The sequence below is a fragment of the Myotis lucifugus genome, unplaced genomic scaffold (assembly GCF_000147115.1).
Source record: "Myotis lucifugus unplaced genomic scaffold, Myoluc2.0 scaffold_15, whole genome shotgun sequence".
NCBI classification, from domain to species: Eukaryota; Metazoa; Chordata; class Mammalia; order Chiroptera; family Vespertilionidae; genus Myotis; species Myotis lucifugus.
This window is the reverse complement of record NW_005871063.1, coordinates 8,260,007-8,283,824: the sequence shown is the minus strand read 5'-3', so window position 1 is coordinate 8,283,824 and position 23,818 is coordinate 8,260,007. Positions and strand designations below refer to the sequence as shown.

At 37.1% G+C, this 23,818-nt stretch overlaps 1 protein-coding gene across 1 annotated transcript in view; it reads left to right on the top strand.

The window, feature by feature from the left end:
• THSD7A (thrombospondin type 1 domain containing 7A) overlaps positions 1-23,818 on the top strand; it is a 301,949-nt gene that overhangs the window by 190,887 nt on the left and 87,244 nt on the right. The gene's annotated exons all lie outside the window — the stretch shown is intronic.

Below are 23,818 nucleotides of genomic sequence, written 5' to 3'. Positions count from 1 at the left end.
TTCATAAAGAGCTAATATGGCTAATTAGACTGAACAGCCAAATGACCTTCCGGATGAAACCAAGGGCTAAGACCAAGGCTGCTAGGGGCTGAGAGGGCCAGCTGAGGCAGCCGGGGCTGCAAGGGCTGAGCCCTTTGCACGAATTTCATGCATAGGGCCTCTAATTATACATATACATATATATATATATATATATATATATATATATATATATATTTATATATTCATGTTAACCTTATTTCTCTCATGTATCTACTTTTAAAATAAAATTTTCTCATCTTTTTAAAATTACTATTAGCTAACCCTTAGGTGTTGCAAACTACATTAAAACATTTTTGGGAACAAGATGACATATGAATTAATTAATATATTGAATTCCCATTTCCAGACATCTGCCTTACAAATTCTAAAGTAAACCACTCAGAAGATAGTGATTGCCTATACATGCTGTGTGGCAACCCCCTTTTCCTCTGACCCTCCAATCAGTCATTTGAAGGAAAAGTCATAGTACTATTGAACCCCTTTTAAGCATGTGGCTCTATCTCAATGCCCTAAGCTGGTGGTCTCAGTGTCTTTAGACAGTTCTATCTCAGAGATCACACTTGGCCAGTTAGCAAATAAATTTTAAAAAATTAGTGTTTACATATAGAGATCTTTGAAAATACAATGCTATGTAAATGTAGTTGGCATATTTCACTCTTTAAAGATCTAAAAAACTGGAAGGTGACCTAGATGATATTTTGTAATCAGAACAGAAAGTAGTACTATTAATGGACAGCTCAGGTTGAAGACTCTTTTCTATACTTGACTGTGTGTGTGTGTGTGTGTGTCTGTCTGTCTCTGAAGATGTTCAGATGTATGAAATTTCTGAATGTGTAGTATTTTAATAATTATCACTGTTTCTCAAATCAGACTGATTGGTGGTGTTTTGAAAATTTTCTAAAAAGAGAGAAATTTTAAATGACAACATTTTGGAAACCAGTATTTGTAGGGTTTTTTGTGTTATTTTTTTTAATAGTGCAGTCAGCATTCTGATTTCCTATAAGCCCCCTCAGTGTATTTGTAGACTGGTGGTCTGAATATTGATTGCTCTTGTTTCCATGACTAAAATTGATTCTCCCTCCACCAAAGATTTTTGCCTGTCATCAAACTTACTTTTTCTCTCATGCAAAAATGACATTTGATTGGATTATTCAACAGAAGAAGGATTCTGTTGTTAAGCACAATCAATATGCTGTGTTCACTGATTTTATAGTCTTTTCAGTAACTGCCTTCATAAATGAATGCTGGAATGGTTCAGATTATACCAAAACTGGAAGATTTTTTTACAATTGTAATCTCTTTTACTAACATAACATAATATTCAACAAGTCTACTTCTAAAAATATTATGAACTCATATGTAAATATGATATCAATCAACAAACATTTCAAGCACTTGTTATTTTCACAATATGTAAATGCATTCATGGTTCTTAGTCTAAAGTGTTTTATTTTCCAGTGGCATATATAGAATATATGCATAAAAGATAATTAACAATAAAAATCTCTCATGATTAATGTTTAATGAGTCATACTGTCAATAATGATAGAAGTCATACCTACCACTTATTTGAGCAACTATTAAGTACTAGGCTCTTTATACTATGTTCAGCTATTATATCTAGCATATCTAATTTTTATGAGAGCCCTCCAAAAGAGTTAGTATTAACTTCTTTTAAAATATATTTTTATTAATTTCAGAGAGGAAGGTGAGGGAGAGAGCGATAGAAAATCAATGATGAGAGTGAATCATTGATCAGCTGCCTCCTGTATGTCCCCCATTGGGGATCGAGCCTACAACCCAGGCATATGCCCTGACTGGGAATTGAACCATGACCTCCTGGTTCATAGGTCGACACTCAACCACTGAGCCATGCCATCCAGGCTTAATTCCATTTTGCAGACAAGAAACTAGTAACTTCCTCAAGCTTGTGCATCTGGAACATAATTTAAATCTCAACTCCATTTGACTCTAATGTCTGCAGTGTCTGAAAGCACCATATTCATCCCGATGGATGTTACAGATTTTCAGAAAAAGTTAGGGATTACTTCCAGCTCTTATGGTCAGGAAGATTTCACAGAGGTGGTCAGGTTGACTCAACATTTTATGGTGTGAAGGATTCAATAATGTTGAGAGAAGGAAGAAGGGGGTCTATTTGGGGAGAAAAGACATAAGTTGATGAAAAAAGACAAGAAGAGGAGGATCATATGAATCTTGGAGGAGTAAATACACTGATATGTACAGAGTGGTGGAAGTTTCATCTGAAAGTAGTTTGGAGATAATTTGAAGGGAGAGTTAATACCGTACAATTATAGAAGGACTGTAAGCCACCTAATGGCTTGGAATTTATTCTTGAATGTACCAGACTTATTTGAAGGCTTTTGTGGAAAAGTATATTAATACTGTCAAATGCTATATTAAAACTACTGTATTTCCTTATAGGCTGTAACATAGAAGGAATGTATGAGCATCTGGAAATAGAGAGAGGAATTAGGAGACATTTAAACTACTCCAAAGATATGGGGCTAAATTTCACACGATTCACACTGTGGAGCTAAAAGAGTATAGGTGAGTGACATTTTTAGGACTAATAAGATCTTTGCAATTGAATAAATTTGAGAAATCTTGTCTTCAAGATTTGGGGACTGAGTAATTAAAGAAACAACATTACGCCCTAACTGGTTTGGCCCAGTGGATAGAGCGTCGGCCTGCGGACTGAGGGGCCCTAGGTTCGATTCCAGTCAAGGGCATGTACCTGGGTTGCGGGCACATACCCAGTGGGGAGTGTGCAGGAGGCAGCTAATCAAAGGTTCTCTCTCATCAATGTTTCTAACTCTCTGTCCCTCTCCCTTCCTCTCTGTAAAAAATCAATAAAATATATTTTAAACAAATAAAAAGAAACAATATTACTACGAAGACATTTATCTAAACTCACAGGAGTAAATGACTTTGAGAAGAAGGGTTGTTGAAGTGAATTAGTTTTTACATGAGATAATTAGTTTTTATGAGTACTAGAGTCCCGGCGCACGAAATTCATGCACGGGTATGGTCCCTAAGCCTGGCCTTTGATCAGTTCCATCTTCCCTGGCTGCCCACAGTCGCCCCCTCCCGCCCTCCCACCACCACCCATCCCCGGTTCCCCATTTGCAATCGGGCAGTCAGAGCCTGTCGGTCGGGGGGAGTAACTGAGAAGTTGGCCATTCCCGCCCACTCGCCAGCCCCACCCTCGCCATGGGTAGCCCTCTGTGTGTGGGGTGACCAGTGGGGCAGGGGCCTTGGCCTGGCGCTGCCCATGTCCCCCACCACCCACCCTCGGTTCCCCATTCGCCATCAGGTGATGGAAGCCTGCTGGCCAGGGAAAGGGACCAAGACGTGGTCAGTGCGCCTCATAGTGACTGATTGAGCGGTCGTTCCTCCATTAAGGTCAATGTGCATATTACCCTTTTATTATATAGGATAAGCCAGTTGAAAGCAATCAGCAAATGATGAATATGAAATAGAACATTGAAAGAGACACCAGGAGAAGAGTATGACTTATCAAGTATATAAAGATATATAAAGCCACCAGACTAGATCACATCTCTAAGTAAAGAAAGTTTGGATGAAGCCAAATATAATTCTTGTCTGAGTTACTACTATGTGCAAATTACACACTAGAAAAGTTTAAAGGGAGTAATATATTTCTGTTTTATAGAATAGTGCATTGAGACTCAGGTTAAGCTTACTAAAGTCACGGCTAGCAACATTTCCACAACTAGTAATGGCAGAGTAATAATTAGTACTAACTATACTTCTAAGAAAAATTAGAAAGGGTGGGAAAACGTATTTATAGAAATGGTTGAAATCATGGAGAGCTAATAAGGAAGTAAAGAATTATACGTCAAAGATATGAGAATAATAGCAAAAATATAAGTTTGGTATTTGGATCATTTTAGCTCTGTGAGTACCTGAAACTACAGAAGGGGTGGCTACAAGCCTGAGAAGATTAGCCCAGCTTTTAATAGCTTCATAGTACTATGAGGACAAAAATAAGAAGTCAGATCCCACCAAAAAGTGCCTCAGTTAACTCATTGGTCTTTGGTGTGGGACCTCAAAGAGTTCTACCCTAGGATAAATGGAAAGAATTAAAAACAAATAGACCAATACACACAAAATCTGAAGTCCAATTTCAAATCGCTTCAACCATGAAAATTGGATTAACTTGTCCAGAATTGCCAGATACAAGTATGTAAATATTATGTGGCATTCCAATAGACCACTATCATTAATGAATAAACAATCACACCAAAATCAGTAAGGGTAACAGAGTTGAAAAGCACAATTAATATATATGAGTTAAGAATACCACATCCAACAATCACAGAGAACTCTTATTAGTAAATATGAAATCTTTAAATATTATGGGACAAGACTTCATAGATGTAAAAGGTTTCAAATCTTCCAGAATGTTTTCTAAACATAGTACTATTGAACTAGAAATCAATATAAAAATATAAGTTCTTCACATGTGTGGAAATTAAGAAGCGATTTTTCAAGTAATTCATGGATCAAAGAAAAAATCAAAATGGAAAGTAGAAGATATTTAAAACTGATTATAATGTAAATATTACATATCAAAACTTGCAGCTAAAGCCATGTAGAAAGAGAAATATACAGTTTTATAAGCTATCTTAAAAGTAAAGGAATACTGAAAAAATTCAGTGAGCAAGGTATTCTTCCCATGCACTTAAAAAAATAGCATAGAAATATAAACTCAAAATAATAGGAAGGAAAAAAATGTTTAAAGACATAAAAAAAATAGTAAAAGGATAAATTTAACAACTTCCTGCCAACCATTTTAAAATTTAGATGAACAATTTCCAGAAAAATACAATTCGCCCAAACTGAACTCAAAAGAAATCATCTTCCCACAAAGAAAACTACGGACTCAGATCACTTCACTAACAAATACTGCCAGTTTTATCCAAAATTTTGAGAGAATAAAAAATAAGGAACACTTCAATTTATTTCAAAATTAGATTTAAAAATTAGATGCAAAATCCTAAATAAAAATTAGCAAATAATATCCAATTATATATAAAAAGTATAATACATAATAAGTTTTTAGGTCTTAAATAACTGAAGACTGAACAGTTTTTCTTCAGCAGTATTCAGTTGCTAATGTTGAATTTTCCTGAAAAGAATCTGATTCTAGATGGAAGAGATTAGCATATGGAGACAATATATCTGTCAGTTTTCATAAAGTATCAGAAAAGTAAACCTACTACAACATTCTCTTCTATGTATCTCATTATGTGCATCTTTATAATGTGCTTTCTATACAAAACATTTATGAAGTTGTGTTTAAAATAGTGTAGTTGTCTTCTGACAGCTCAGATCAATAGAAGGCCCTAAAAAGGACATGAGTTAAAATGGCAATTAAGAGCCCACACCAAAATATTACATGTTGAGATTTTCTTCTCTTAGCTGATTCCCTGTGCTTATTTTTTTTTTTTACTTTATAGCTTGACTTTGCTATACTCAATGCATATATTTTTAATGACATAGCTATGATTTAAGAGGGAAAACTCATTTTTTATCTTAATATATAGTAGGTTTTGAAATGTAGTTTTCTGATTTTTTTAATTATCTAGAAACTAGAGGCCCCATGCATGAAATTCATGCAAGAGTACGCCTTCCTTCCCCCGGCTGCTGGCACTGGCTTCCCTCCGGCACCCAGGACCTGGGCTTCCCTCGCAGAGGGAGACCCTGCCCACCCACTGCAGCCCGCCAGTCAGTGGCCTGGACCTCCCTCTTTGGGGCAATCGTGGACCCCCCCTGATTGATCACCCCGCCGGCCAGTGGCCTGGATCTCTCTCTGTGGGGTGATCATGGGGAGATGGCCAGGCCCCCGACCAATCGCATCGCACCCGTCTTGGCTGGCCTGGCGCCAGTGAGTGTCATAGCATGGTCCTGGATGGTCGTCTGGATGGTCGTTCCACTGTTTGCCCATTTGGTCGATTTGCATATGATGCTTTTATTATATAGGATATTTCTACCTTCCTCTGCTTCAACTGTAAATGTGACAGATGGCAATACAGTTTATATCCAAAAATAATTATTTGGATGGAGAAAATATACTATTGCTTTCTTTTTTTTATACCTTTGCATCATGTAGAGACTTTTAAGAAAAAAGAAGAAAAAAATTTGCATATAATTAAGAATTTATAACCAAAAATTTTATAGCATTTCACCCTGAAGCCAGAAATTGGCCTTGCCACCTAGACAAACAAGGTCATCTCTGCACATGGGCAAGGTCGGTTGTCTTGCAGAAGCCTCATTTTATAGGAAGGTGGGATGGGTAGCTATATTATATCAAAAAGTATACTTTTTATAATTTCTTCTCTGGAAGAGCTAACAAATCAGTAGTAGGTCATCTGGAGTCATTAATCAATTCTTACACCATCATTTCTAGATTACAGTGACATTAGCAAGGCTTAATCAACAACCCTACTTATCTTCCATTCTGCCTTTCTGATTTCAAGAAATGGGTCAATGAACTCGTTTAAATTTTCTTATTTTATGAGTGTATTTAATGGATGTATGTATTTTTATGAGTATAATTACCTTGACTCTTGGGTTTGAAAATTTTTTCAGAAGTTCATTAGATTACATAGTAAGTATTATTATACCTTATTATAGCTATAATACAGCTTAAAATAACAATGTGCACAAATAATAACTCTTAGATGTTTCTAAGTTAGGAAGGGGAATTGGCAAATAACTTTAAAATAATGACCAAAACCAAGCGTTCTGAATGTATGTAGTTTAAACAGCTTTTATCCACTACTAATTCACTCACAGTATCCTCTAAAAATCTAAATCATGGTTTATACTGTTAGTTAAAGTATTTTGACAGGCTCTTAATGGGTTTTGGCCAGTCACAGTTATGAAGTTTCAACTCATTTACTAGTAGCCAAAACAGTACTCCTTTCTTCTCAACAGCTTGTGAGATTACATCACTGAATAATACAACTAAGATATTATGTATGCAAATCATTGCCAGAGGTGTACTGGAAAGACTACTAAAATATGAATAAAGAGACCTGAATTCTGATCCTATGTTCTGTTACTTACACTGAAACATAGGACAAGCCTTTTTCCCTGTCACACACTCAGTTTATTCATCTCTGAAAGCAATGGACAAGATCCCTGAAGTTTTAATTTTTTGCAATGACAACTCAATATTTGCTAGTGAATCCATCTAAATGCAATGGCAATAATTTGTTTTTATGACTAGTGTATCATAAGTGAAAGTTTCATATTAAGTATATATATCTTATTTACTTGTGCTGATTTATGGCACTCTGGATTATTATATTTTATTGCACATTTACAGGGTCAGAGTGGAATTCTCTTCTTTCAACTAAAAAGTAGAATGAATCGTTTTAAGTCAAAACAAAAATTGCCAGAGGTCAAGAAGAGATATATTAAATAGATAACAGGCAAAAAATAGGATCAGTTTGCCATCATCATCTCCTATGATTGTCTGATACTAACCTTGTTGGAGTTGTGACTATTGTTAAAATATTGCACACCCAGGAACTAATTTTGATGTTTTGAGGCCAACATGGCTGATATAGAATCAAAGAAATAAATTTCAGGGTTCAAAATGAACTAAAATCATAGCAACATTTTTCCACTTTTAGTTGAAGGCATATGTTTTAATATTTTCTAATGGGCTTTCTAATGCGATTGTTGTTTATATATAAAACTTCTCTATTGCTATGAAGCAGCTGATGGTCTGTTCAGGATTGGATGAATGTCTCCTTCCTGGTAAATTAGGAATGGACTAACAGAAGTTGCTGTTACTGGAGGCTGAGCTCCCCTACAAATGTTGATGATTCAGTTTTGGAGCCTCCATTCAATCTCAGCTAAATGTCCCTATATTCTTTTAAAAGACAAAATAATAATCTTGAGAAGAGAGAGACCAAATAATCTATTTGAGTACACTTAGTATTTTTTAAATTTTACCAAAAAAATTATACTGCTCACCTGTTTAAATTGTTTGTAAAATATTTGATGCAGATAAAAGATATTTCATGCATGTTAAATGCCATAAGGCATAAAGATAAAATAAGCCTTAATTAAAACATTATCCAATTACATAAGCAGAACATTACTAATAGAATTGAGTGTCCCTGAACCCTCATAAACTCATCCCCCTAGCTCCTACTAAGCTCCTCTCCAGAGTGATTTTCTAAGTGAATTTTTTAATCATTTTTTTTTGCCATATCACATGGTTTTTCCACATTGAATGCAGCAGACAAAGCAGCAAGAAAAGGGTGGAGGTGCCAAGAACCAGCTCATCACAGGGCCTTTTAGGACTTGGGAACTAATTGTACAGTAATGGGAAACCACTGGAAGATTTCAGCAGAGGACCAATGGAATCGGAATTACGTCTTCAAAACATTGTTCTGGCTGCCGAGAAGGGAAGGGCAAGAGTGGAAGCGGAACCAATAAAGTGGCCGAATCAGTAACAATGATCAGGCTACAGATGAACCAAATACAACAGTAGCCATATAAATCAAGTAGAGTCCTTATAACTAGTAGAAAAAAATGTATTCTCTTGGCTAGAAAATGCTTAGTTAACAGAAAAACTTAAAAAAAAATAAAAACATCACAATGCTTGTATTTCGTAGTGTCCCTTGGTGAAGTTAAATTATTTGTACGTGTTGATACCTCTACTTTCGTCCTGCCTCAGGAACTATGCCATTGCTCCAAGACCTCATTATGACCGTATTATTGCCATAAACGTTTATTTAATTTGCTTGAGAAGTTCTTTTAAAACCAGGTACTCTTTGTAAAGCACTCTTAGATTCTGCACTGCGTAATTTCAGATTCTTATCCTACCAAGTCACTACCAGAAAGAAACTAGATAATGAGCCCTACAGATATACAAATTTCCGGCTGTAAGGCATATGCCAGTAATGCAATAACTTCACAAATGGCATTCAGTTAGCATGCTTCATTTCGTAATTATTTAAAATCCTTAATTCATTCTTAATCATGAAAATTTTCCCTAGCCTCATTCACTAAACACATCAATTATTACGTGAATTCCTATTTTCACTCTAATGGAAAAGATAGTTCTCCCTGAGTCCATCTATGCCTTTTCTTTTAATTATATAAATTTTCTAGTGTATTTAGTTATTGGCCTTAAATGTATTTTAAATACCTGCTTTTAATTTTAATGGCTTTGTCCATGGCAGAGCTTTTATTCCCAATTCAATTTAGAGAGTTCCTTTCCCTTTTCTCTAATTGTTCTCAACTCTTTTGAATTAAAAAAAAATGTTCCTTTGCAAAGTACTGTTAGTTTTTGGAAACATAAGTTGTACCTGAGTTCTGTTTTTTTTAATGTTTTTATTGATTTCAGAGAGAGGAAGGGAGAGGGAGAGAGAGATAGAAACATCAATGATGAAAGAGAATCATTGATCAGCTGTCTCCTGCATGCCCCCCATTGGGGATCAAGCACACAACCAGGATATGTGCCCTGATCTGGACTTGAACCTCAACCTCCTGGTTCATGGCTCGATGCTCAACCACTGAGCCATGTAGGCCAGGCCTGAGTTATTTTAAATACTTAAATCATTCAAGTCTTATAGCAAATATTATAAATGGATGCTTGGAATTAGGGACCATACATTTGTAAGACCTTTTAGAGAGAAGCATAGGACAACTAATGAAATGAGCTATAAAATTTTAATTATTATTTCCCTTTATCAAAGAATTTTAATCCTCTTGTATTGAGGACACTAAGTTCTTCCTCCTTTCAAAGCATAATTGAATTTTGTTATCCTCTAAAGCTTCATAAATTTAAGACTTTTCCTAGGCAATGATATTTCTGTCAAATCCACCCACTGAATGCAATGAGAACATGATGGCCACAGCTGAGTTCAGCAGCTGGGAGTTCTGAAACATACCTACATCTCTGCAGTCTCTGAGTGGTTGCCTCATATGTACAAGAACTTAATAGTTTACCTGGACAGTTATCCTTAAGAAAAACGTTTTCTGGGTGGGACATGCTATTAAGTATTACAGGTTATTGGCAGCGCATTGCACTACAAAAGTTGTTTACCAAAAGGATGATCCGTGGTGTCCATGCTATCTTTGAAACAATGCTGAACTGGGGTTGACTTTGAACTGATTCCTCAGAAACTACCTTATTTCTAATGTCCCCTGGGGAAATAGAATGGGGTGAATTATCAATACCATTAATTTTAAATGTGGGAGATGTGCCAAAACATATTGCCTATCTCAGCAATATTGATTTCTGTTAAAATTAGCTTATTGATTTATGTCAATTTCTAGATCCATGGTTTCTATATTATCTTCTGTAATAAAGTCTCCAAATTGTTTAGCTTCAGTTCTTTTATTTGTATAGGTTTAATTACTTTATCAGGCCGATAACATTATATTTTTCCTACTCCCAGGTTGTTGACTTTGGTTCTACCCTCAGTTGGCTGAATGTCTTCGATCATTTTGTTTCACTTTCAAGAAGAATCCCATTGGGTGTTTATAACCCCATATTGGAGTGAGATTTGCTGCTTTTATATTTGATCTCTGTAGTTTTTTCACTTATAAAAATGAGATAGTATTTCCTGCTTCTCAAGATTATTGTAAGCAGTTTACATAGCAGAGGAATGTTGCCATTGGGAAAAGTGTAATTTATTTGTGTTTTCTTGGTGCATCAGATAATTGACCATAATGCTGTGAGGTACATCTGTAATCTCTGTAATGGCATCATCTATGAGAAAATAACAAGTGTTGCATCCCTAAATCTCAGTTCCATATCGTCACTTAATGAATACTAGAAACCCAACTAAATCATTAACTTGTGTTATGACCTTGGGCAAGTATTTTCTCTGGGCCTTATTTCATAATTCTTTAACTAGATCTCTCCCATATCTTTCTTTTCCTGTGATTTCTGTGATTATATGCAAATAACAGTGTTCTATTGGAGAATCACAAGAAAGGATAGGTAACTAAATTAGTTCACTCAAATTGTAAGAAAGACAGTGTAACATTAGGCATATTAATTGATTTTTTAAAAATATATTTTTATTGATTTCAGAGAGGGAGATAAACATCAATGATAAGAGAGAATCATTGATCAGCTGCCTCCTGCATGCCCCACACTGGGGATTGAGCCCACAACCCGGGCATGTGCCCTGACCAGGAATTAAACTGTGACCTCCTGGTTTGTAGGTCAACGCTCAACCACTGAGCCACGCCAACCAGGCTGATTTTGATGCATTAGTTTCCTTCTCTAGAATATGAGTATAATAATCTGCCAACCTCATAGGATTGTTGAGAATTACATCAATTAAAACCCGTAAAGAACTTAGTTCCCATCACACTGAAGTGCCTATAAATATTAGCAATTATTAGTTCCAGATTGTGATTTTATGTTCATGTCCCTTAGAAAATCGGAAGCATGGTATTCATATATGAACATGGCTTTTCTTTATACTTCTGACTTATTGTAGAATTGATCACTTGAAAAATTTATGATCTTAAAGAACAGCTGGCAAGATTTCCCTGTTTGGGTCTCTATTGTTATTCTTCATTGACTTGCCTGTAAGTTAACTTGTCTCAAAATGTGAACACCTAAATCCCCTGTTATTTTGACTCTGTGTATTTCATCTCATCCATCCCTACCCCCCTCCAGCTTTGTAAGTCCATCGAAATCCAAGCAGAGTAGCTTATTATTCCTACCCGCAGGGTAAAGACTTCAAAAGTCTTATTAGCACATTAGGTACGGAACTCACTCTGCCTTCGCTTTCTCTCCTGGTTTGATCATAGGCAGACCCTGTTCCATTTTTCATATGTACACATAAACCAAACACTTTTTAAGATCTCTCTAGTTCAATAGTGGTTTTGGTTTTTTTAAAGGGCTTTTATGCGAGCATTATCTTGGTACACAATGCTAGAAGATGCAGTTTTCCACTAGAAAGTACGCAAATTGGTCTTACGTTGTCTTCACTAATACAGTTTAGCAACTACTATAGAATTGGGGAATAAAACTGCTGTCAGTATCTAAGTGAATGTTATCATTGTTTCCTTAGAATTGAAGCTGATTTTTAGCAAAGATTCTCATGTGTAAGTGCTATGTATTTCTCTTCTTTCTTTATTGACTTACGGTTTATATTTCTGACATTTATCCTCATAACCATATGGTGCCGGTGCCTCCCTAAAGCTTACTTCCTGGTTATTACATATGTTCCAGAGGGATGGATCTCAGTCAGCATCTAGTTTCAGACTGATTGGAAGCCAGATCCTCAGGCAACAACTTGTAAAGCAGGGGTGGGGAACCTTTTTTCTGCCAAGGGCCATTTTGGATATTTATAACATCATTTTCAGGCCATACAGAATCAGATTAAAAATTAGCCTGCTCTATTTGGCCCAACATTTAATTAATTCACCCCTAATACCTTGGCAGGGCCAGACCAAATGATTTCATGGGCCTTATATGGCCGCGGGTCTGATGTCCCCCACTCCTGTTCTAAAGCCTGCAAATGTCTACATTTCTATGGAGCCACAATCTAAACCCTGCTGACATCCAAGTCAGATGATTCTGAAGTGTTCCCTGTGCTACAGTTGCAAAAATCAGTGCTCCAATGCTGATTCCAGAAAGCTTAGGAGGTAACATTGAGATTAGAGAGACAGAGAGAGAGCACAAAGATGGCCTTTCCTGCCCACTTTCCCTGAGAGCATCTCCGAAGGTTTCAAATGTGTGACAAACTTAAAGCCTGCCTGTCAGGTTGAAGCTCTAAGATAGAGCTGGGAGTATATTTCAGTCTGCCCTCTGCAGTGCCCTGGGGGCACTAGTCAGTCACAAACTGTCTCTGATTGTTACAATCCCGTGGACCCCAGGAACACAGGCCCAGGCACTCAAGGGGTGTCTGGCACCAGACTTAAAATGACCAGGACACCAGACTTGTGTGAAAGCTCTGCTCTTGGAGATACTAGCACTGTGGAGCATGGCAAGGAACAATGCAAGATGGCACCTGCCAGCTTTAGCAAGACAAGGAAAGGCCAGGGATGATTCACATCAGCTGGCTTTAGCAAGGTAGAGGGAGAGCACTGAAATGGCACCCGTCAGCTCCTCGGTCCCCAGAAAATCACATACGCCCTGCCCCTCCGGCAGATGCTTTACGATTAGCAAATCAATCTCACTCACATACAGTCTGGGTGCTTTCCAAACTGCTGCCTCTGCACTCAGCCCTGGGGCAAGTGAGTCTGTGTGTGAGCCTTTCAAGAACAGGTTCTCATTTTGCTACCCCTGGTCTCATGGACACTAGTCTTGTTGGTTTTCAAAGCCAGATGTTTTGGGTGCTCATCTCTCAGGTGCAGGCCTAAAGAGTTGGAATGTCTGGTGTGGGATACAAACCCTCTGCTCCTCAGGGAGAAGCTCTGGATTCGTGAGATCCCACTTGGGTGTGAGTTGCTGCTCCATCTCGGTCTCCTACCCACCTCAGTGTGGCCCTTTTCTTGTTTGATGTGAAACAGCTGTTCAGCCAGTTTTCAGGTTGTATTCAGAGGGAATTGTTCTAGGTGTAGCTATAGATTCGGTGTGTCTGTGGGAGGAAGTGAGTTAGAATATTCCTACATCACCATTTTGTACTGCCCCCCATCCCTTAGGGATCATTTTTATATGAATATTTCTAAGATTTTTCTTTGTAGATTCAATTGAGTAGTTTAGTTCTCTCATTGGACCTGAAGATGGAAATATTTAGATACACCCCCCACCACCACCACCACCATCAAGTTTAGAAAATGGTGAGCTAGAGTATTTTTTTTATATTTTCCTAGATGGTTGTTAGCATTGTCCTTTAATTAGGACATATGTTCCTGAGTTCCATTTTGGCCTCTTTCAGACTAACCAACCTTTTCATCAGGACACATATAAATGTTTTATAGAACAACAGGTTTTCTTTCTTCAACTATTTATTAATCATGGTTTGGCTTTGTTTGATTTTAACAGAGACTTCCTATCTCAGTTGCTGTGTTGATAATGCCCCTTCTCTATCAACTGAATACATTTTTATTACAAACTCTTATGATTAACTCTGAGATGGCCCTGAATAACTAACTATAAGTGTCAACTGTTGATGAAATGAGCTGGGAGTTCCTAATGCATTGGTGATGTTTAATATGGAAGCAGACCAATTAATAGGATAATATTTCCCTCATCATTGAAACTTCATTTTCTCTTGGATTAATTTCCTGTTGTTTACTAGCAGATATTCCACTATAATGAAGATTAAAGGGGGAAGATCATGACTTACTCAGCTGTAGCTCTCAGTATGGTCTTTAGAGTCCAAACTTTCAGTGTTTCTACATGGGGGTCATCAGAAAACAGAGTTGAGAGTCTTGGAAAAATTTAGTGATGATAACTATTCTTTGAAATAGTTTTTACTTCAAAGCCCTCCTGCACAGATCAATGTCCCATTTTTTACTGCTCTCTCTTTCTCATATCTGATCAATTAGCTTTCATTTCCTCAAAACTCTGTTCAAAGTTCACTACCTTCAAAATATCTCTCTTTAGAAACTGTGACATTTCTAATTATCCCATCAATCCACAGTCTCCCATCAATGCGACAACATTTTACATTGTTTATTTATGAATGTTTTATGTGATAAACATAATATCTCTGTCATTTGATCTGTCTAATTTGGGCAAAATTCCAAAGTCAAGTATAGGTTTATTTAAAAATTTAAAAAAATTTTCCTATTATTCTGTAGACTTGTTTGCACATTGTGATCTTGTACTAACTATCTGTAGAATAATTTTACTTTCTTTTTATTTCTGATAATAACAAAGAGATCCAAAAATTTAGGCATGGAGAAAGAGAGGAAGTAAAGATGTTTTAAACAAGAAATTTTGAAAATTAAAATTGATTTTTAACATAAGAGTTGATAAAGGCTCCAAGTCATCCTTTTCTAGGCAATGAGGTCTCCTGAGCCTAGTCTAGTTGCAAATAAACCAGGGCATGGGAAATGGACTAGACAACGTATGTCAAGTGGAGGCAGATGGTGGAATGTCTTAAAACACAACAGACATGAATGCATGCATGATCTGGAGAGCTACAGGGAATCATTTGAGGGTGTAATGGTCTCACAGCAGTGTGGCTGGCAGACTGTTTGGTAGATAATTTGCAGGACAGATTGGAAATGTGAGACTCCCTCAGAGAGAGAATGTGAGGTAACAACCAAGACTTGAACAACAACAAAAAGGAACAAAGCAAAAGGAAAAGCCACCCAATGGTCCTTATCCACAGAGAGCCCTGCGAGGTTCCATGAGGGGCTGACAAGACTAGGACATGCAAAATACTTAACGTGATGGAGGGAGAGACTGAAGAGAACAGCACAGGAATTGTGTTTTATTACAGAGTAATGAAATTCTAACGACATGTTTGATGTGGAACTCACTATATACATAAGCTTTTAAAGTTAAAATAAATAAGCCGTAGATCATAAGAAATGAGACTGCTTTGTTAATTGTATTGATAACTCCTCAGAATGACCCTAATATATAATTTCTTTTACTTAGCAGCATAATTTCTCTCATTTAGTACTGTAATATTGCTCAATGTAACTGCCCCATAGCACTTGAAGAAGAAATGTTTTACCTTTTATCTAGAAAATGCCTGAGAGGCTTTCTGACTGAAACTCACGTGTACAGCTGTTCAGCTTACAGTTTTTAAAAGTTGATGTAAATTATTTAGTTTATATAGAGAAAGGAGATTAAAGGAGCATTGTAGGATCCCACATTTTGGAAATTCTGCTTATCGCTGTGAGCTAAATATTCTCTGGTATAATTTTCAATTAAAAATTTTGATTAATACCCAGAAGTTATTTATAACACAACTCTAAATAATTTTCAAAATATGAACCAGAAAATGTAATAGTCATAATTACATAAATTGCTTTTCCTTGGATTTCTGTATTTCCTTACAACCTTAGTACTTTAACAAAAAGGACAATACAAAATTACTGAATGATCAAGCTTATTCTGTGAGTCAAATGCAATGGTATTTGCTAATATCTTTCTGCAAGCCAATTTATAAGCAGAATTAGGAAAAGCATGATTAAGCACATGAATTCAAGTTTATTGACACACAGTGATGCTTAGAATGGAACAGATCCATTCCCATAGTCGTATGATAGAATGGTCAACTCTTCCACTGACAGAAGGTAATGATGTAGACATGGTATTGGCAAAATAGATACCATTTTTCAATCATGACACTGGGCAAGACATTTGGCTTAAATTTTTTTTCTCATTTAATATACATAATGATACAATAAGATAAATATTATTATTAGCTTCCATTTTTAAAATTAGGAAGCTGAATCTTAGAACAGATAAAATGGCTCAAGAGCAGACACTGGGCAAGACACTTGGCTTAAATTTTTTTCTCATTTAATATACATAACTACAATAAGATAAATATTATTAGCTTCCATTTGGAAAATTAGGAAGCTAAATCTTAGAATAGGTAAGATGGCTCAAGAGCACGTAGTTGGTAAATGGTTGTAAGATGCTATATATCTTACAGTTATGTTAAAATTCAGATAAGATTGTTATATGAAAATGCTTTCTAGAAAGATCCAGGCAAATATGAGACTGCATTATGTTCCCATCTCAATTCTTTTTAAAATTTATACGTTATCAGTAAATAACAAAATATATGAATAAGGACTTTCACTATCAAAGTCAATATGAATTTTTAAGATAATTCCTGATGAATACAAAAGACATCAGCAACTCAATAATACTTCTCAGGATTACTGTAGAGTTTGTATAGGTTTTGCAAGAAAAATCTGATCCCAAAATTGCAATACTAGAGAGTTTCTAAATAGTATGTTGTTCTCTTTTAAATATTGGCTCTGTATCTGGTTTCTGCTTTTTATTACTCCTTTCTGTTCACCCCTCTTTTAATTTTATTACATTGCCGAGTTTCAATTTTGCAATGCCTTCTGGGGTGCAATGCACATACCACTACTGTGCCTGTTAAAAACCACCCATCATAACCATCCGCACATTTCTGTAATTAAAAACAAATCAGGATAATGCAAGGGACATTTAGGGAGTAGTGCTAATACATATATGCCTTACAATAAAACATAATTAATTATATTTTTAATGTATTAATGTGTTCTTGACTAAGTTTTTAAGCTATAGAAACCTGGAAACAATAAAAAACGTGATAAACCAAGATTCACGTTTTATATTATATTTAGGCTGCAGCACAATGAATGCAAAAACATTTAGTATATACTTTTACCAAGGAAAAAACGAGTGTATCCTCTTACCCCAATTCTCATTTTGCGTTATTTCTATGGAAATCTTCATGAATTTTTAGTGTAATTACTTCCAGCAGATGTTCAATTCTCTTATCCTGATAATAGGAAACACAGTAGAATGAATGAATATCTTTTAAAAGAGTATATGAAACAGTTTGGCGGTGTTCATGAAAATAGGCCAAACAAGGGGAAATTTTGAAGTTACTTTAAAGATGTCAAAATAAATCTTTCAAGTTGATTAAAGTGATGAATTATTAAAAACAGTCTTAAAATTATATTTTCAAAGAAGAGGGGTAAATGGAGAGACAGTAACTTAAACATTAAATCCCATTTTGAGTTCATAAAAAGAAAACCAAAGCATTTTCATTTTTTCAACCGTTTGTATAGTGTATCACAAACAAATTAAAACCAGATGTGCTTCAATGTAAGATGTAAGTTGTAATATGTGGGCATTTGTTACTTCATGTAATTCTGTGTTCTATATGTAATGTAAAGTATACATTTTGCAGGTTTGGTTAAAATGCCCAGAGTTTCATGGGGTTGGGCGGGGGGCGGGGGGGGGGGGGAGTTACATAATTGCAAAATAGGCCTTTGAAACATTTTCTGTTGTTAAATGTTTGGCAAAAATATATACTACATTTAATCCACAAAGGCAAGTGTGAGAAGGATTCTCAGTGTTTCTTACATTATGTTCAGAATCTAGCTAAGAAATTGTCCTGAGGAAGACTAAAGAAAGAGAAATAGGTTGCATTGGTCTATACCTGCATGAGTTACAGAACTATGTCATTCACTGTAATGATAATTGGGTGTGTCTTCCCAGATTTATTGGGGTACACACTCAGATAATCAGAGTTTCTAGGATGGGGACATATGGTGGTTGAAAATGTCCAAACAGTAGGGCAGATGATATGGAAAAATGAAATTTCCAGAGTGCTCAGCAGCAAAATTTCCATTTCTCTATATGGAAAGAATATCAACCTGATGTTTAAATATGTACATGTTTAATATCCTGCTGCATATGTTCTCTGAAATAATGTCATATGAAATAGTTCTTATCTAATTGAAATAATGTTTATCAATCAAAACAAGTTTTAATATGAGTTAGAGGGATGAAATTATTTTTTGTAGCTCCTATAAGTAAAGACCTTATTTCCAGGGTCACTTTTTATATAAAAGTAAGATAGAAGAGACAGCCTCAGAAAATAGCTGGCGATAACAAGTTATGGAGTTTCCTGTGATAGCCATAAACCCAACTTTTTTTTTAAACATAAGACACTGGGGGGTAAGGGAGGGTAGGGGTGTGTCAAGGGCGGGGGGGAAAAAAAGGACACTTATGTAATACCCTTTGTAATACTTTAAGCGAAAAATAAAAAAATATTAAAAAATAAAAAATAAAAATAAAAAAATAAATAAATATATTTTATTGATTTTTTACAGAGATGAAGGGAGAGAGATAGAGTTGGAAACATCGATGAGAGAGAAACATCGATCAGCCGCCTCCTGCACATCTTCTACTGGGGATGTGCCCGCAACCCAGGTACATGCCCTTGACCGGAATTGAACCCAGGACCCTTCAGTCCGCAGGCCGACGCTCTATCCACTGAGCCAAACCGGTTTTGGTGCCAACTTTTTTTAACTTTATTTTTTCCTAGTATTTCCCAGATGACTGATGTCTGGAATGCTGTAGATTTAGCTTAAGAGTATAGCTCCTAATAATTCCAGTCAGTGGTCAATTAATTGAGTTGATTAAAGCATCCATTGAAAGCAAAGTCAAAGATCTGAATGATTCCATATCTTCAGATTTGTTGCTGTTTGTTCAATTGCTATAATCCAAAATAGTTAACCCTGGACATGTAAACAATGCATATTCTTTGTAGTTGAGACAGTGTGTGGCTGCAACCCTGCATGACTGTGCCTTGAGAAGCAACTTACAGTGCCAGTTTCTTGACTTTTTTGTAGACAAAGGCTCATCCATTATTAACTTCCTTTGCATCTTGCATTCTCCCTACCATCATACCAGTTAAAAAGTAGATTAGGGAATTGACTAGAACTCAATTCCATGCTTCTGTCATCAAACTTCTGTTATCTGAGACAGTCAACTTAAATTTGTTGAGTTTCAATTTCCTTTAAAAAAAAATAGTAACACATGTTAGAAGGTTGTTGTAAAGATACAAACTTTCAGTTATAAAATATGTCACAGTGGTATAATGTACAGCATGGTGACTATAGTTAATAATACTGTATTCCATATTTGAAAGTTGCTAAGAGAGTAAGTAAATCTTAAACGTCCTCATCACAAGAAAAAAAATTTACCTATGTATGGGAACAGATGTTAATTAGACTTATTGTGCATTCTGCAATACATACAACTACTACATCATTATGTTGTATACCTGAAGCTAATATAATGTATATGTCAATTATACCTCAAAAAGGTTACTATGAACATTAAGTGAGATGACGCATACAATATTCATAGCACAGTGCCTGACAAAAGATGGGCAATCAGTAACTATTCAGTGAATGAAGGTTTTCATCCAAGTATAAAGGGAAATCCTACAGAGAAACAAATGATGTTAGGTATGAAATCAAGATGAATTTGTCGTATACAGCTGCCCTTTCAAGAGGCAGTCTGGTTCTATTCAAACCACAAGAAAAAAAAAGGAAAAAAAAAACCTAAAGCAATGCTTCTCAGATTTTATATGCTTATGAATCACCTGAGAATTTTTTTAAATGCAAGTTATGACTCAGTGGGTAGGATCTGAGACGCTGCATTTCTCGCAACCTCCAGGTGGTGCATATGCTTGCTGCCTGCTCACTGGTTACACGTTAGCAAAGTCCTAGAGCATTTGAATGCATGGTAGTTTAAGAAATACTCTACTTGCCCTGGCAGCTCACTTGGTTAGAGCATCATCCGATACACCAAGATTGCGGGTTCGATCTCTGGTCAGAGCACATACAAGAAGCAACCAATAAATGAGTAAATGTTTCTCTCTCTCCCTCCCTTCCTCTCGCTCCCTAAAAATCAACCCATAAAAAAAAAATACTGTACTTAAATTCACATTTGTCTAGCCCAACATTCTGTTTCCTGAAAGAACAGCTTAACATTAATTAATTCATTGATTCGCTTAGCAGAAGATTGTTTAATGTGTACTATGTGCCAGGCTCTGTTTTAGGTTCTAAATATAAAATAATGAACAAGACAGATAAGGATTATGCCCTCATTGGGCTTTTAATATAATGGTAGTATCAGACAATGAACATTTAAGCAACTAAATAGAACAGTAGTGGTTAAAACTATAAGGAAAATGAAATGAAATTACTGTGAGATTGTGAATGGTCAATTAAGGCTCCTCTAGGAAGGAGACAATTGAACCGAAACCTGAATGTGGAGAAGCCCTCTGCTGTGTATGGAGATCTGAAATTTTCATACAAAATGAGGAGTGAATGCAAAGGCTCTGAGGCAATGTGAGATTGGTTTGTAGGAGGACAGGGAAAAAGCTACTATGGCTAGACAATGGTGGGAGCATTCAGAGTGGCGAGCATGGACAAGATCACACCTGGCAAAGTTGGGGGAGTGCAGTAAGGGCTGAAATCTAAGGAAATCTTAAAGGTTGAGTCCAAGGTGAGTCTGAACAGCTCCACAGAGAGTTAAGGTATAAGGAATGTGCCTACAGGAAATACACCTGGGCAAGCAGAACAAGATAAGTGAAAAAGAACTAGCATAAGGAACCGGATACCGGTTGAAAAAACAAAACTCAAAAAGCAAAAAATGTTCAAATTGTACATCCCTGAAGTTTACACTAAAAGAAACAAAAATGTATCACTTACGCCAAATTAATCTAATCGCACACATGTAGCACACTCTCAATTGCTACAGAATAAATTCTTCTGAGTAGAAATGATTAAGTAACTATTAGCGAAGACATAAAGCTGTAATTCCAGGTTGACTATAAACTGTAGCCCAACCTTGCCTTACTTTCCACAGGATGTTGGAAATTAAAGTGAAAGGGAGTAGCTGGAACAATAAAGGTTAGCAATGAAGGACATAAGACATATGCAAGCCCCTCCTTGCACTAAGAACAAAAGTCTAGTAGGAAAAATACTCATCATTATTAGGTCAATTGTAAAATATTAAATGCTTTGTATTATGAATTTTGTACTCTACCTACATTCCTATAAATCCACAATATATCATATTGTTTTATTGGAATACAAGCCAAACCCTAAAGCCAATAAAAACAATTAAAAGAGATCCCACAGATCAGATTACATAAAGAAGAATGAATTATATTATGACAACTCAATTGTCATTTTAGTGAGTCTCACTAGTGAATATGCCTAATAATTTAAGGCTTGCAAACTAGTGGTTATAAATACATAAGTGCATTTCAATTGACTTCTAATTTTTTGTCTTGTTTTTGGATTACATGTTAAACCGATGCCCCTAACCTTCCATCAGTGAGAAACGGCTTTGAGTTGTTTTTCTAATAGCGATGAAGGGTGGCATAGTCAGTCACCCTTTATCACCTGAGTGACTACTGCTTTGGGCACGCATTTCTGATATTCATCCAAAATTATGGTTATATTCTGTGGCAAAATACCAGATTAATTTTTGCTTGTTTGTATATTATTTCACTTTGTTCTATTGACCTCATTAGCACCCTACATTAACCAGCTAAGCCACCGAGTTGAGACTATTTCCACTCTCTATTTTGGTTATTTATTTGTAATTTTTTCAGTTATCTTTGGCATCTATTAACAGCAATGATGTTTTCTTTCTCATTGGCCTGTTGTATAATTCATTGTATTCATTCAACAAATACTAAATGGGTTTCAAGGGCAAGGGAGGAAGTAGAGTGAGATGAAGCTAGAAAGGGACACAACAGCCAGGTCATTTGAGGTACTGTAAACCTTTAAAAAATCTGGTCTCTATCTTAACAGCAATAGGAAGCCACTGGAGATTTTTAGGTGCATAAGGGACACCATCATACTTCTGCCATTTCCTTACTTTGTCATTTTCCCCCTCCCACATGGGACCTTCTTAAACAGTGTTTTTATAATGCTATCCTATCATTTACATTTTCTGGCTATTTCCAACTAATGAACTAATTTTTTAATGAAAGAAAAAGGTTGCCAAGTGTACATAATTAAATTCTCTGGGAGACACAGGAGTGTTTGCAAATGGAGATACCTATGAGTTGGGTCATGAAAACATATGTTTCCTTCTATGGATAGAGTCATTATTTATAAGTGATGGCTCATCTCCAATAACTAAATAAAGAGGGAAACATATTTAATTGATGCTCCTTTTTGTAAGTGTAAAATTATTTTCTGGGAAAGTATCTGCAGCATAAAAATACTTTCAACAATGTACTTGGTCTCTATATTGATATAATAGAAGAAGATATGTAGACAGATACTAGTAGTTATCCATAAATGAGTCTATATATATATATATATATATATATATAGTCTTTTTTCTGTGGTTTTAACATCTGGTTGGTCACTTTTGCCTTTATATTTAACTAAGAACCTAATTTATCTTGGTGACCATCTGGTTTCAATTGCTCATTTTACATTTATTTAAAAACTGGAGGCCCAGTGCATGAATTCGTGCACGGGTGGGGTCTGGCCAGCCCCAATCAGGGTGGATCAGGGCCAAGCCTGTTGGGAGGAGGAAACGGCAGGAGGTTGGCCAGCCAGCACGCCCTGATCAGGGCCCCATCAGGGCCGGGCCAGCTGGGGGGAGGGGCCGAGGGCAATTGGCTGGCAGGCCCCACCCCCAGTTGGGGTGGGGGGGCCGATTGGGGGCAGAGTCAGTGTGGAAGGGAATGTGGGCGGTGGGCTGGCTGGCCCCGCCCCCGAATGGGGTGGGGGGTGCCAATCGGGGGTCAGTGGCCAGGGGATGGGCCATGGGAGGTTGGCTGGCCAGCCCCACCCCCGATTGGTGTCAGGGACAGAGCTGGTGGGGGGGAGGGGCCATGGGCTGATTGAGGTGGTCGGAGCTGATTGGGGGTGGGTTCAGATGTGGGCAGGGGCTGTGGGTGGGGGGCTGGCTGGCCTGCCCTAAATAGGGTGTGGGGGGGGGGGCGATTGGGAGCCAGTGGCCTGGGGGAGGGGCCATGGGTGCTTGGCTGGCTGGCCCTGCCCCTGATCGGAGTAGGGGGGTCAATCGGAGGCAGAGCTGACTGCGGGGAGGGACCACAGGCCAATCAGGGTGGTGGCCCATCAGGGGTGGGGCCGGCTGGGGGTGGGGCTGCAGGAAGTTGGCCGGCCTGCCCGACCCCCTATTGGGTTGGGGAGGCGGGGTGATCAGGGGCGGGGCCAGCCCAGGGGAGGGGCTGTGTGCCAATTGGGGTGGTGGGGGCCCATCAAGGGCAGGGCTAGCTGAGGGGAGGGGACCCAGGAGGTTGGCCAGCCA